The sequence below is a fragment of the Biomphalaria glabrata genome, chromosome 13, assembly GCF_947242115.1.
Source record: "Biomphalaria glabrata chromosome 13, xgBioGlab47.1, whole genome shotgun sequence".
Classification (NCBI taxonomy): Eukaryota; Metazoa; Mollusca; class Gastropoda; family Planorbidae; genus Biomphalaria; species Biomphalaria glabrata.
Window position 1 is genome coordinate 38503653 of NC_074723.1, and position 13873 is coordinate 38517525.

Here is a 13873-nt window from a genome sequence, read left to right on the forward strand (position 1 = left end):
ATTTATATTTTTCCAAGTGACAGGCATATTTGTTTGATCAATTGATAGGATAAAACATTTGAATTAATGTCAGGATAAAACATTTGAATAATATGACATGACCTGACTAATTTTCAGAACATGCCTACCTGACTATTTGAGGATTCAAGTGGATATTTCTATTGAATTAAAAAAATAAAATATTTGAATAACTAAGTTGACATATCTATTACATCAATGATTATTAACTGGGCAAACACGTTTAACAAATTTACTGAACACAACAGAATTAATTGCTAATAAATTCTTTAGTTTTAAATAAACTTAATAGCAATGCTTTTAGTAAAAAAAAAAACAGCTACCACTTTTGTGTAGATCCCTACTTTTAAATTGTAAATTCTCAGTTGCTTAACTAGCCTGAAGATTTTATGATTAACATATTAGTACCTTATTCATTAGTAATCTAGTAGAATGGGAGCTCAAAATCTGTAAGTGATGCCAGATGTTACTTTTTGACAAATAGTTATAAGCACAATCAAAGCACAATCATAGAGACATTGACAAAATTCTTTCTCCCTCCTAGAAGGATAAGTATCATCTTTCTAGTTTATGCATTAAAACAGCAACCATCTCTATCTTTAGTTTTCTATTCATGCCACATTGCTCATTCATAGGACAGATGCCATCTCTGCCTTATGGGAGCCCTACAACTTGATCTAGGTGGAGCACCTGTAGGTCCAGCTGGTACTGGAAAGACTGAAACAACTAAAGATTTGGCTAAAGCTTTGGCTATATGGTGTGTAGTGTTTAATTGTTCAGACAGCTTGGATTATAAGGTGATTAGGACCTTAAATATAATTATGTTTCTTTTATAAAGACTTTATTTGAATTAGTGAATATTGAATATTTAGTTCAAATTGTTCATTGACTTATTATTATTATTATAGCTTTTATATAGCGCTACTTTCATGCTTATAGCATGCTCAGAGCGCTTTTGGTCCAATCTCATTTGTGGACCGGTGGGGGGGAGGGGGTATCTAGGAGTTGGTTTTCCGTGCTGCCTTTAGGCAGAGACACCATGGCTGAGGGGCAGACAAACCATAGCTAAATGGTATAGAGAAGCTTACTTTCATTGAAAAACACCATGGCTAATGGCTTACATACAGACATGTGACTGATGAGACTGGGTGACATAAACACTACAAAACCGAATGACATATAACTCCACAAGGCTCAGTGACTTAGATAATTATATAACACAATATATTTTAAGATAAATAAATTCTATAACAGAAGTAAATTAATCCTCTCTAGATTTATATTTTTGTGTGTGTTTTTATTGGCGATGCTCTAGTGTTCTAAACTTCATGTATTTCTTAATATGCTATTGGAAGGGAAGGCTGCTTCCATTTTCATTAGACTAGGCTCACAAGTCTGATAAAACTAAAACTCACCCCAAAAAGATGCAAGTCTACAATACATGCGTTCTGAGTACAAAACATGGTCAATGTATGTGAAACAAGTCCCCACCTCTGCCAAGTGGATGTGATCAAAAGGAAAAAAAACAACAACTTTTGTGGTGATCCCTACTTTTAAAAAGAAAATAGTTGCTTAACTCTCTTGATGATAAAGGTGTGATCATCATGTACAAATGAAGCTTTCAGAATGCATCAAATCATATTGTTGTAAACCTGGTGGTGACACAGTTGGGGGTAGTGCTGTGTGTTTTTAGCCTACTCAAATCGCCACAGTCCAGTGCAGGATGAGCGGTCAACTGTGACCAGTGACAGTACACGCCAGTTCGGCAACGACCTGTGTGTAAATATTACGCACGCAAGTCATGGCGATTGTGATCATTCTGAGTGGCCAAGAACGTTCCATCCCATTCTAGAAGGCCGGTAGAGACTCTATATAAGAGTGAGTGTGTTAGAAAGACTGTACTTCACGTTACCTCACAATGTGACCAGACGAGGCGAAGTTAGAGACAGACGGTGTGTGAAGTCAGGCGGAGCTAGGCTAGGTTTTGGACAGTTAGTGTGATGTTGTTGCCAACCGTACAGTATTTCTAATGTATTTGAAATTAAATTGCTACTGTTACTGTGGAGCCCTGATGAGTTGTGAGGTTCTTTGAGTTTGTTGTGTCGTGTGGTGCAGTTTGAAGAGAGCCTGGGCAGTAGAGGAGAGATCGTAACAATAACGAATAGAAGAGCATATAAATGCTTGGGAAGACATGGACATAGATCTAGACTTCACCATGTGTAGAGAAGTGGTAGAGAGACACTCAATGAACAGCCATGTAGCAGCAATGCAGCAATGATGTAGCAGCAATGCAGCAATGATGTAGCAATGATGTAGCAGCAATGCAGCAATGATGTAGCAGCGATGTAGCAATGATGTAGCAGCAATGTAGCAATGATGTTGCAGCAATGATGTAGCAGCAATGCAGCAATGATGTAGCAATGATCTCAGCTGACCTAGCCAGTTAAATGGAAAAGACTGGAACTACCAGGTTCTACATAGTATGCATTGGCGCTATAGCCCTAACAAGGAAGGCTCTATGGGATAGCCATAGTCATCTTAGGACAGAGGTCTGTCAATGATGATAATGATTACTCTATGGCAGTGATGCCCAAAGTACGGCCCGCGGGCCAGATGACGTGGTTCTATCCGGCCCGCTGAAACGCCAAACCAAATTAAGATAATCACCCATACCTTCTGCCCCCCAAAAAAAAGGTTGAAAAATGTAACTTTACCTACGTTAGGGCTCTCTCTTTTTTCTAATGGATTGGTACCATGACATTTAACACTTAGATGTAAAATGTAACAGAAAAAGTGAACAGATCTTTACTTTTTGTTCGGAACATGATAATAAGCCAACATATTTGTTTTATAAAGAAAGTGTGGCTGTTTAACAAAAAAAAAACCAGCATATGAACAGCATTATGAAACAAATATAGCTGTATTGATGGGAATATTTAACACAAAGAGACAAGAAAATGGGTCGGTGGGAAAAGCTAAAATGTTGCTCACATTTGAAGTAGAGAAATAAACCCATTTTTCGATGCGTGAAAAAAAAATTCAAATATCCCATTAGTTAATGTAAGTACTACATCCATGGGTTTCTCATAAAATTAGTTTAATGTCAATTTCATTTCTGCATTTATTTTTGTTACTTTTTCGGTTATGTGGCCTGCGACACGAGTGTCGGAAATTAAAATGGCCTGCAGGTCGAATTAGGTTGGGCATCACTGCTCTATGGTTTGACTTCTTCAGCTATATTAAATACTGTTTTATTGAGCAATTATTAGATGTTAAAATTTTATGTTATTTTAACATAACTGATAGTTTCAATTTCCATTGTATTCTTCCAGATGATGGGAGGATTCTTCTCTGGGCTAGCACAGTCAGGGGCCTGGTGCTGTTTTGATGAGTTCAACCGAATCAATATTGAAGTTTTATCTGTTATTGCTCAACAACTTATTACTATCAGAAATGCCAAAGTAGCTAAGGTAGGAATCAAAAGTAGATAAGGCAGGATTCAAAAGTAACATAGGCATGAAGCTAAAGCAGCTAATATGAAGCATGTCTTACCATCAAGGGAAGTGTCAATTATAAAGTGTAGCCCAAAAATAAATAAAATAATAACTAATCAAGATAAAGTGACTTTTATCAAAATGTAATCACTTTAATACGGTTATCATAATATAGGATAAACTGTAATAAAGACAAAAAAAAATATTAGCAAAAGAATCTAATGAGAAAATAATATTTTCATATTGAACATTGTGCATGAAAGTAAATACTTGTGTTCTAGGTTTCTGAATGAAGATTTCTTGTGTTTTTATTAGGTCTAACGACCCAGATGAAAGTTTACCTTTATTAGATTACACTTCGGCATGAAACTCAAGACCTACATGTTTTTTTGTTGTTGGTTTTTGGCGTAAAACTCAAGGACTACATGTTTGTTTGTTTTTTTGACATGAAACTCAAGGCCTACATGCTTGCCTCTTGTGTTTCAATCTAGTCCTTTATTAATCTCCATTATTGCCTACTAAAAGAAGAGTGTTTTTTTTAAATATTATATGGAAAGGGAGTTAAACAATCAATGTAATTAATCAGACTAAAACATTGTTCTCTAGAAAAAGTGGCGAACATCGTTAGGCTTAGTTTTTTTGGAAGTAATATTTATGAAAAGTGTTGCAGACTAAGAAATAAATAACTTCAGTTGTACAAGGCACAGTAAATAAAGACACCATATTAACTCCAATAAGTCCATCATTATAAAATACAAAGATCAGTGTGAGAAAATGTACCTCATTCCTATAATTTTATTCAACTTATTCTGCTCCTCACAAGTCTATAGACTTCTCTAAGTTGTAGATTTTGAATAATGGGATTGGAATTTTTATACTAAATACTACTGCAAACTTTCCATATTATAATCAGTAGATACAAGTGTGTATGTAAATGTGAATAAATCAGCCACTCTGGTTTAAAAAGCGAAACAAAATCAATCTTTCAAAGAGTTATCAGAATAACACACCAATATTTCATCAGAATAACACACAAATATTTCATTAGATGAACACATCAATATTTCATCAGAATAACACACCAATATTTCATCAGAATAACACACCAATATTTCATCAAATGAACACACCAATATTTTATCAGAATAACACACCAATATTTCATCAGAATAACACACCAATATTTCATCAAATGAACACACCAATATTTCATCAGAATAACACAACAATATTTCATCATGGGCAGTGTTTTTGTTTTACTTATTTTTCCAAATTCTATGTGTCAAGCAGTTTCTTGTATTTTCTAATGTTGCAATTTAAAACTTTCATATATTTTCTTTTTTACACCACACCATATATTAATATATTCCTGAGATCGTCATAATCATTATTTCCAATTTACTGTTGACTATTCATTATCATTACCTCTGTTTTAGTGATGGTTTGAGAGGTGGGTGCGTTTATTCTAAGTTTTAAAATCCTTAGAAGCTTGGTAATTGCATGTAGTGCATGTATGTTTCCATGTAGGTTATGGTCAAGGAGATTTGGTAATGAAATTGGTTAACCTGATTGGTGTTAGAAACAATAAAAAAAATTGTCTCTCTCTTTAGATTACTAGACTGGTAAGAACAAAGTTTTCTATGTTGTCTCCCTCTATAGCTCAATAGGTTCATGTTTGAAGGGCGTGAGATCAAACTGGTTCATACATGTGCAGCCTTCATCACTATGAATCCTGGTTACGCTGGACGGACAGAATTACCTGATAATTTACAGGCTTTGTTTAGACCTATATCAATGATGGTACCAGATTATGGTAAGATGATGAAACATCTAGAAGGTCTTTTCCTTAGTAGTATTCAAAAGCTAAAAGTACAACAATGGCTAAGTGTTTAGAAAAATCCCAAAAGGCCCAAATCTGCAACTACATATGATGCCTGTCATGGATGCCTGAACAAACTGTTCATTGTGCAGAACAGGCCATTGTCGTGTATTGTCTTGTACTTTGCATGGTTCGGGCCAAAGTTTGACTCCTAAGGACATTTATTTATGTATTTAATTTATAAGACAACAAAAATAGAACCTAAACCTATGAACCAGTTTAAAGTTGAGTGATCCTTTTGAATGTTTTATTACTTTTATCTCTGGTATCACATGCAATTTCTTTCTCAGCCTCTGATGGCTTGGATCTTATGCTAGATTTGCTATATTGTCTCTCTATTTAGATGATGGGAACTTGGGCTAATTCATTTCATCTCCTCTCAATATTCATTCATTTTCAGCTGTAAGACAAATGAAGCTTTTTCCATTAATGCCATTAGTCCTTATGTGTTCTCTTTTTCTTTTAGTTTATGTATGCAGCTGCAGTGTTTATTATATATCATTTTTATCAACTTACAGATGAAGTTTATATGTAGTTTATTGTCACTCCTGTACAAAGTGACTCCTTGTAGATAAATTATTTCCAGTTCTAATATTTTATTGCTTCTTTTCTTTTAGGTCTGATTGCTGAAGTTATCTTGTACTCAGAAGGATTTGAGTCCTCCAGAACATTAGCCAAGAAAATGGTTCAAATGTACAAACTGTGTAGTGAACAACTCTCGCAACAAGATCATTATGACTTTGGTAATAACCTTGACACATTCATCAATAAGTATTTCCTAGAAAAAAAGTACACACTCATAAATAATAATGTCCTAAAAATAGTAGACACTCATGAATAATTATATCCTAAAAATAAAGACATGTACACACTCAAATAAAATATGCAAATTTATGATAATATACACATTTTGTTTTAGGTATGCGAGCTGTAAAATCTGTCCTGGTTATGGCTGGCAGTTTAAAAAGACAGAATCCTGACAAACCGGAAGATGTAGTTCTGATTCGAGCGCTTCGTGATAGCAATCTTCCAAAGTTTTTGTTCAACGATGCTAAACTGTTTCAAGTAACTCGGTTTTTACTTTTTCATTTATTATTATTATTAGTATAAGTATCACTATTATTTGTTTATTTTTATGCTTTGAACTGTTATAAAAGACTAACAGCTATATATATAAACTCTTCCAACAAATGTCAAAACAAAAGAAAGATGAAGTAAAAACCACAGTGTTAAGCCCTGTAATAAATGTGAACCATTTGATGAATGGATAAATCAATCTGTTGATTAATAAACCACTACGTCTATTTTTGTAGGCCCTACTTCTGACTATAAGCTTACTGAACCATACAATAGTAAAGACTGTATATTATTATTATGCCATAAACTAAATTATCACTCATATTACATGTTAATAATGTGTATTTACTTACATGGAGCTTAAGCTTTTAATTAGTTTTTAGACAAACATATAGTTATCTATGAATTATCAATTCATTTGTGGAAAGTTTTCTTATGGTTTTATCACCAGCATTAAACAGAATATTTCTTACAGATAAATCAAAATTTTAAAAATTATATTTTGGGTGGAATAAAAAAAAGTATTAATAATGTGAAGAAATAGTTATGAAACTTGTTTACTGAGTGGTTTTATAATGTTTTGCAGGCCATACTTTCAGATCTTTTTCCTGGTGTTAACATACCAGAACATGATTATGGCCAGCTGAAAGATGAGATCATGAACATCCAACTAGAAATGAAGCTCCAAGTGGTGGACACGCAAGTTGTGAAAGTGATACAGTTCTTGGAGACTATGATTGTCAGACATGGTGTTATGTTAGTTGGACCAACTGGGGGTGGAAAGACCACAATTTACAGGGTAGTGTATTACATTTGTAGCCATTCTAATTGTAGTGTTTTAGAGCCACTAACTTAAAAACACTATTCGACAATGTCGACCCTGGGAAGGTACTGGGCTTTATCCGGGAAGTGGGGTTGTCTACAAAGATCTGATTTATGAATCTGTGAACATGTACTATTTACATTAGATTTTTACCAAATTATTAAATTTTTACTACCCTTACTATTTTAACTGTGAATAGACCTTGATTTTAATGATTTAACTGTATAGAATTTAGCCCCTGTTATGTAGAGAGAGAGAGTAGTCCTTAAGGGACTGCAGGCACGACATGGCCTAAATTGTGCTGATGTGCCTAAAATCCAAATCAAATCAAATCTAGGTACGTAAATATTAAACTTGTAAGTTTTCATTCACTCTGTGACTCACACAATTCTCAGTCATCACATTCAAGCATATTTTCTACAAATGAAAGATTGCATTTGTTTTTAAATTAATGACTTTATGTTCTTGCATTTGAAAAGTTTGAAACAGGGCCTAAAAGCAGAGTTTAATGATGCTAATAAGGAATCCATCAAAAGTACATGATCTACTAAGCTAGTATTTAAAAAAAATATATAGTCATCTATCCACATTATGTCCTTTTGTTGTACAATGACCTTGTTTCTTAGGTCTATACATTGAAAGTTAATAACAATCAATAATTCAACACATTCAATATCAACTTTCTCTGTGGCACCAGTGAGACAAAGACCAGAAATAAAATAGGCTCCTCCCTTGGAATTATGTATAACAATTTGAACAAATTTAACTCTTTCTCTCCATAATTATTTACCACATTCTGGTGGAATCAACGCTGGTATCGTCAGTAGGAGAGAAAGAGTTAAAATATATTAAAGACTATCTTTTACACTTAGAACATTTAAAGATGGACTGTTAGATGTTAAAAATACATGTGTTGTTTTAGCTATTTTGGACAGATTCTGAGTTTTCTGAATTTTTTCATGATGTAGGTGTAGGTTAAGAATCATTGATATTTTAAGGCAATTATGTCTTACAATGCATACAGCTGCTAAAGGATTATCTGAAATTTTTTACTCAACCAAAATAAACAATTATTAATTGTTGTCAAATTTTCTTTGAAAATATTCTAACAGCATCATTAAAATGAAAAAAGAAAATAAAAGACAGTTATTTGGAAAGTAAAAAGAATCAATACAAATTTTGACACCTGGCAGGCTTTGTTGTGCAGTTGTTTAAATGATCTGAGCTCTTTGTTACCTACCCCTGATGTTTTGTAGGGTAGTCAGACTCATTGCTAGTTATTTGGTGCAGTTCCTTCCTAACTATTTAGCTTGTAACCTAAACACTTTTCATTCTGTTCATAATATTTTTTTACACAATTTAAAAAAAAAAATATTCAGTTATTGTGAATGAAAAGATTAACTACTGCCAATGCCTAAAGTTTGGTGAATGTGTATTGTGTAGTGTTTGTGCTTCAACCTTATTAACTCAATGAGTGCGGAGCGTCTATCCCATAGACGGTCTGTCTGCCCTAAACGCACGGAACGTCTATCCCATAGACGTTCTTACCCTACCTTTGTTTCGTTGCATTTTTAAATTAAAAATTTTAACTAACAACAGTGGAACTATTTTTAATTTATAAAAGAGTTCTTCATCCTTTGTTTACATAGAAATTAGAAGCTTTTGGCTTTATTTAGACATTTATTTATTACTTTTTTTACAATGTAAAAAAACGTCGCCATGACTACGCTAGTCCAAGACACACCCACAATGTTGACTACTGAAGAAACTTTATAATTATTCTAAAAATTATCACAAATAAATAGTAATAATGAAGAATTTGATCTAGATTAGATTCAGGTAGGTCTAAATTTAGCGTATTTATATGATTATATCTATATTATTAGTATTTAGATCTAAATCTATTATTGTCAGTAGGCTAGGTCAGTAGGTGTAGTCTGTAGATCGAGATTGACTAGATCTAAGCTTTTATCTCTAGACTTGGACTCTAGATCTAGATATATCTTTAGATCTAAGGTTCTGGTAAATAAAAAGAAAGGAAATGGTAGATCTACATCAAATAATCATCCACTCTGTACTGTGGGCATTTTTTCCCCATTTTCTTTTTTTTTTTTTTTTAGTATTGTTTATCTGTAAAAATCTACAACATCAAAATCATGGCTATGCTTGTCCAAGACACACCCACAATGTTTACTACTGAAGACAGTGAAGAAGCTTTATTATATTTTTATTTATACTTCTATGAATTGTAATAATGAAGATCTTGATCAAGATTTAGCATAGGATGAAGCAGACTTGGACATTATTAGCATTTAGATTTAGATCTAGATCTAGTATTGCCTTATATGCTTAGGCTTAGGCCTTAGCCTTAGACTAGGGCTAGGTCTTGAATGTAGATCAAGGTTGACTAGATCTATGCTTTTATCTTTACACCTTTGTAGATTCCTATAGATCTAACCCTTAGATAAATGAAAACAACAGAAATGGCAGATCTAAATCCAATATTCATCCACCATGCTGGGCCTTTTCTTGGTATATTTTCTAGCAATTTTTTTTAGTATTGTTTTTTGGTAAAAATCATCACCATCACTATACTGGTTCAAGTTGCACTCCAAAAGGTTTACTACTAAATAAAAGTAAAATATAAAACTATTCTAAATCCATAATTTATCACAAAGGAACAGTAATAATGATCTATTCGATGTCTAAATCTTAGGTAAAATGAATTAGGATTTTTATTGTCCTTCATCTAGTTAGAGATTTAGGCTTTGATCTCTCGCTAGCCTATGTCTTGCACTGGTCTAGTATTAGAATGAAAGATGTTCTATGCAAATAAAAAGAAGACAAATCTAGATCTATATCCCATTGATTCAAATGTACATAATATTTGAGTGCATTTGGTTGATAGATTTAGTGCTGGTATCTATTGTTATTGGTAGTAATGAAAAGCGCAATAATTTTCACTTTTTTTTCTGACTAAAAAACCAGGTAAAAATAATAATATAATCAATGATTCATCATCTTTTATTGACTATTTTATCACATTTCTTTTTGAAAATATCACAAAGGAACAGTAATAATGATCTATTTGATGTCTAAATCTTAGGTAAAATGAATTAGGATTTTTATTGTCCTTCATCTAGTTAGAGATTTAGGCTTTGATCTCTCGCTAGCCTATGTCTTGCACTGGTGTAGTATTAGAATGAAAGATGATCTATGCAAATAAAAAGAAGACAAATCTAGATCTATATCCCATTGATTCAAATGTACATAATATTTGAGTGCATTTGGTTGATAGATTTAGTACTGGTATCTATTGTTATTGGTAGAAATGAAAAGCGCAATAATTTTCACTTTTTTTCTGACTAAAAAACAAGGTAAAAATAATAATATAATCAATGATTCATCATCTTTTATTGACTGTTTTATCACATTTCTTTTTGAAAATGCTGTAAATAGTCTAAATATGCTGTTTCAACAGTAATACAAAGAACAAAATCTAAATTTAGGTCTCAAAAGTTCTAAAGTTGGCATCCATTTTTTTTTCTGAGTGTCATATTATTTAGATTATAATTTGTATCTTATATTTAAATAGAAAGATGTTTACATTTTCACATTCTCCATTCATTTACCTTTACTTTGATACCAAATTTGTTACTATAGCATCATTGGTACTTAAACAATAAATTTTTGTTTTAGCCATGTTTGGAACATTTTCTTATTTTTAAAAAAAAAGTAGCATTTTTTTGAAAACAAAACACAGCAGTCAAAGAGTTAAGGCATTAGATTAAGCATCAGATCTGATATTACATTGGAAAAGACATAACATTAGAATAGGTATAATATGTATTTTAATTCTAAATCAATTTACCTTTACCTATCCCTTAGTCTGTTGGACCATTGGGGCACCATGGCAAGATTCATCGACTGTCTTTCTCCATTCCTCTCGGACTTTTGCCTTAGTTAGAACCTCTTTCAATGGCAGGCCCATCCATTCTTTTATGTTGTCCTCCCATTGATTTCTCTGTCTGCCTCTTCTTCATTTTCATGGTACTAAATCAATAAAAACCCTATCTATGTAAGCAAAAAAGTGTTTTAAAGTTTTGATGACTTGTTTCATTAGATTCTAGAAAAAGCCTTGACCAGTTTGTACAATCAAGGTGTACAGAATGAATTCTATCAACCAGTTCATGTGTATGTTATGAATCCAAAATCTATTACTATGAATGAATTATATGGAGGTGTGGACAAATACAAAGTATCTTAAAGAACTATATCCATACCAGTAAGAACAAATTAGTTTCAATGTAGACTTAAGAATTCTCAACATTTAGATCTGTACTCTTATTTTCCAGGTAGATATCAGCAAAATAAACTCATTTTGTAAATTGCTTGAAGCCATTTTCTTCTACAAGCTTGGTCAATTTGACTGGTCACTAGAATCCTCCAAGATGTTTCGATTTCTGTGCCAGATCTTTGTGTTTTGTTACCTTTGGGCTCTTGGGGGTAACCTCATTGATGAGTACAGAGATGCTTTTGATCTGTTTATATGACAACAATTTGATGAAAATCAAGATGCCAAGGTAACTGAAACAATATTATGTGTTGATAGTTTCAATCAGATATTCTATTTATACATCATAGACAATTTAGTGCTGAACTGGCTCAGAGTTGATTTCATTGTTGGATAATATAACAACAAATTTGGACCTTAAAGAACTCTTCTACTCACTAAACCTATTGACTTTATTAAAAACTAAACCCATCTAGTAAAAGACTACATTGGTAGTGATAGTAGAAAACAATTAACAAAACATACACCAAGGAGTCTTCTTTATAAGCATAAAAAATAGTTTTTTTGATTGGATACAGAGACGCGAGTCTTGAGTGCATTTTGAATACTGATGCTTGCTTATAGCTTACTTCATTGAGTAATCTAGTAGCTGGAAAGAAGTCTAGATGTAGTGCATTCTAGATGCACTGCTGAAGTACTATTGAAATGACAACATGTTCTGTTTAAATTTGATGTTATGTTGTCCTTAAAAAGAATACTGAAGTTATGAACATTGAAATTATTTGCAAGATGGAGTGTTTCTCTATTATTAATATAACCTTTCAGCTGCCAGGAACATATCCTTTATGGAGCTATTACATTGAGGTGGACTCAAAGAGAATGGATCTGTGGGAACGTCTTGTCTCATCCTTTCGATTTGACAAATCCATTTCATTTTTTAAAATGATGGTGCCCACTGTGGACACAGCACGTTATGGCTACTTCCTAGAGTGGTTACTTTCTGTTCAAAAACCAGTGCTCTTTACAGGAGGGACAGGCGTGGGCAAGGTAGTATGAAATTAGTTTACCAATTTACCTTCATTAAAGATATGATTATAAGATGTTGATTTAATGTTTTTGTTTAAACTATAACTAAAAAAAAAAATGTTGCAACTTCTGAATATTTCTTGATTGGTTAATGTTTGTGTAATTGAAATAATTGACTGCATATCTGAAAGAATGAATATATTGTCTCCTTCAACTTGCTCTAGTCTGTGATAGTAAGAGATTTACTTGATCGCATCTCTGAGAGAATGAACTACGTACCAGTTTACATTAACTTTTCTGCACAAACCAGCAGCGGAAGAACTCAGGAAATTATTGAAGGGAAGTTGGAGAAACGAAAGAAAAATGTTATTGGTAAATTTATTTTTTTGTCTATAACTGTAACATTTTAACTTCTTATACAGTCTTATGTTTTAAACTAAATGTCTGATCTCAGTTTTTTTTTGGTTTTTTTTTGTATGTCTCTTTGGTTAATATCCTGACTTATTAATTTCTTTATTTACTCTCTCAAGATATTTTTAGTACTAAAATTAATTTCAGTAATTATAAAATTAAATATCATTTTATGCTAAAAATTGATTACTTAAAATAAAATAATTTTCTATATTTTCAAAACCCTACCAATTGAGTCAAGGTTTGCAGGCTATATAGGCTACTGTTTTGATCTTATGTGCAAAAAGAATCGACAGGGGCTTATTGCAAAAAAAAAAAATTTACATGAAGAGCGCAAGTTGAGAAAGAGATCATGTTCTTCCTCAACTACTAACAAACATTTTGTGTTCAACTGCTAATATGCACTTCTTTAATGACCAACAAAAATCTTTTAAAAACTAACATATATGTCTTTAATGACTAACACACATATAGTTCTATAACATCTTCAATGTTTGAAACACATATAAAAAAAAGTTATGTTCACTTGATACGCTTTGCCAGCTATGCTTTAAGGATCTAGAGTGGTTCCCTGCCCCAAATGATTGTCTGGATGGGTTACATCTATGTATAAGTAACACACTTCACACATTGCAACAAATGCATTCAAACAATTAGTAGAACAAACAAAATAGGCTACATTTCTTTTTTTTTTCTTTTTTTTTTAAAGTTACATGGCTTGGGGTAACAAATCACCCACACACAAATCACCATAATTGGATCATGGTTGTGGCTAAAAGCAGTATGAAAAATAGACTTTGTCCTTTCAATATACCTGCTGGTGGTGAAAGAGTGGTTTTTATATCCTGTTT

General features: G+C 32.6%; 1 pseudogene; it reads left to right on the top strand.

The window, feature by feature from the left end:
- The window catches only part of LOC129922577 (dynein axonemal heavy chain 6-like), an 85276-nt pseudogene that overhangs the window by 19440 nt on the left and 51963 nt on the right, over positions 1–13873 (top strand).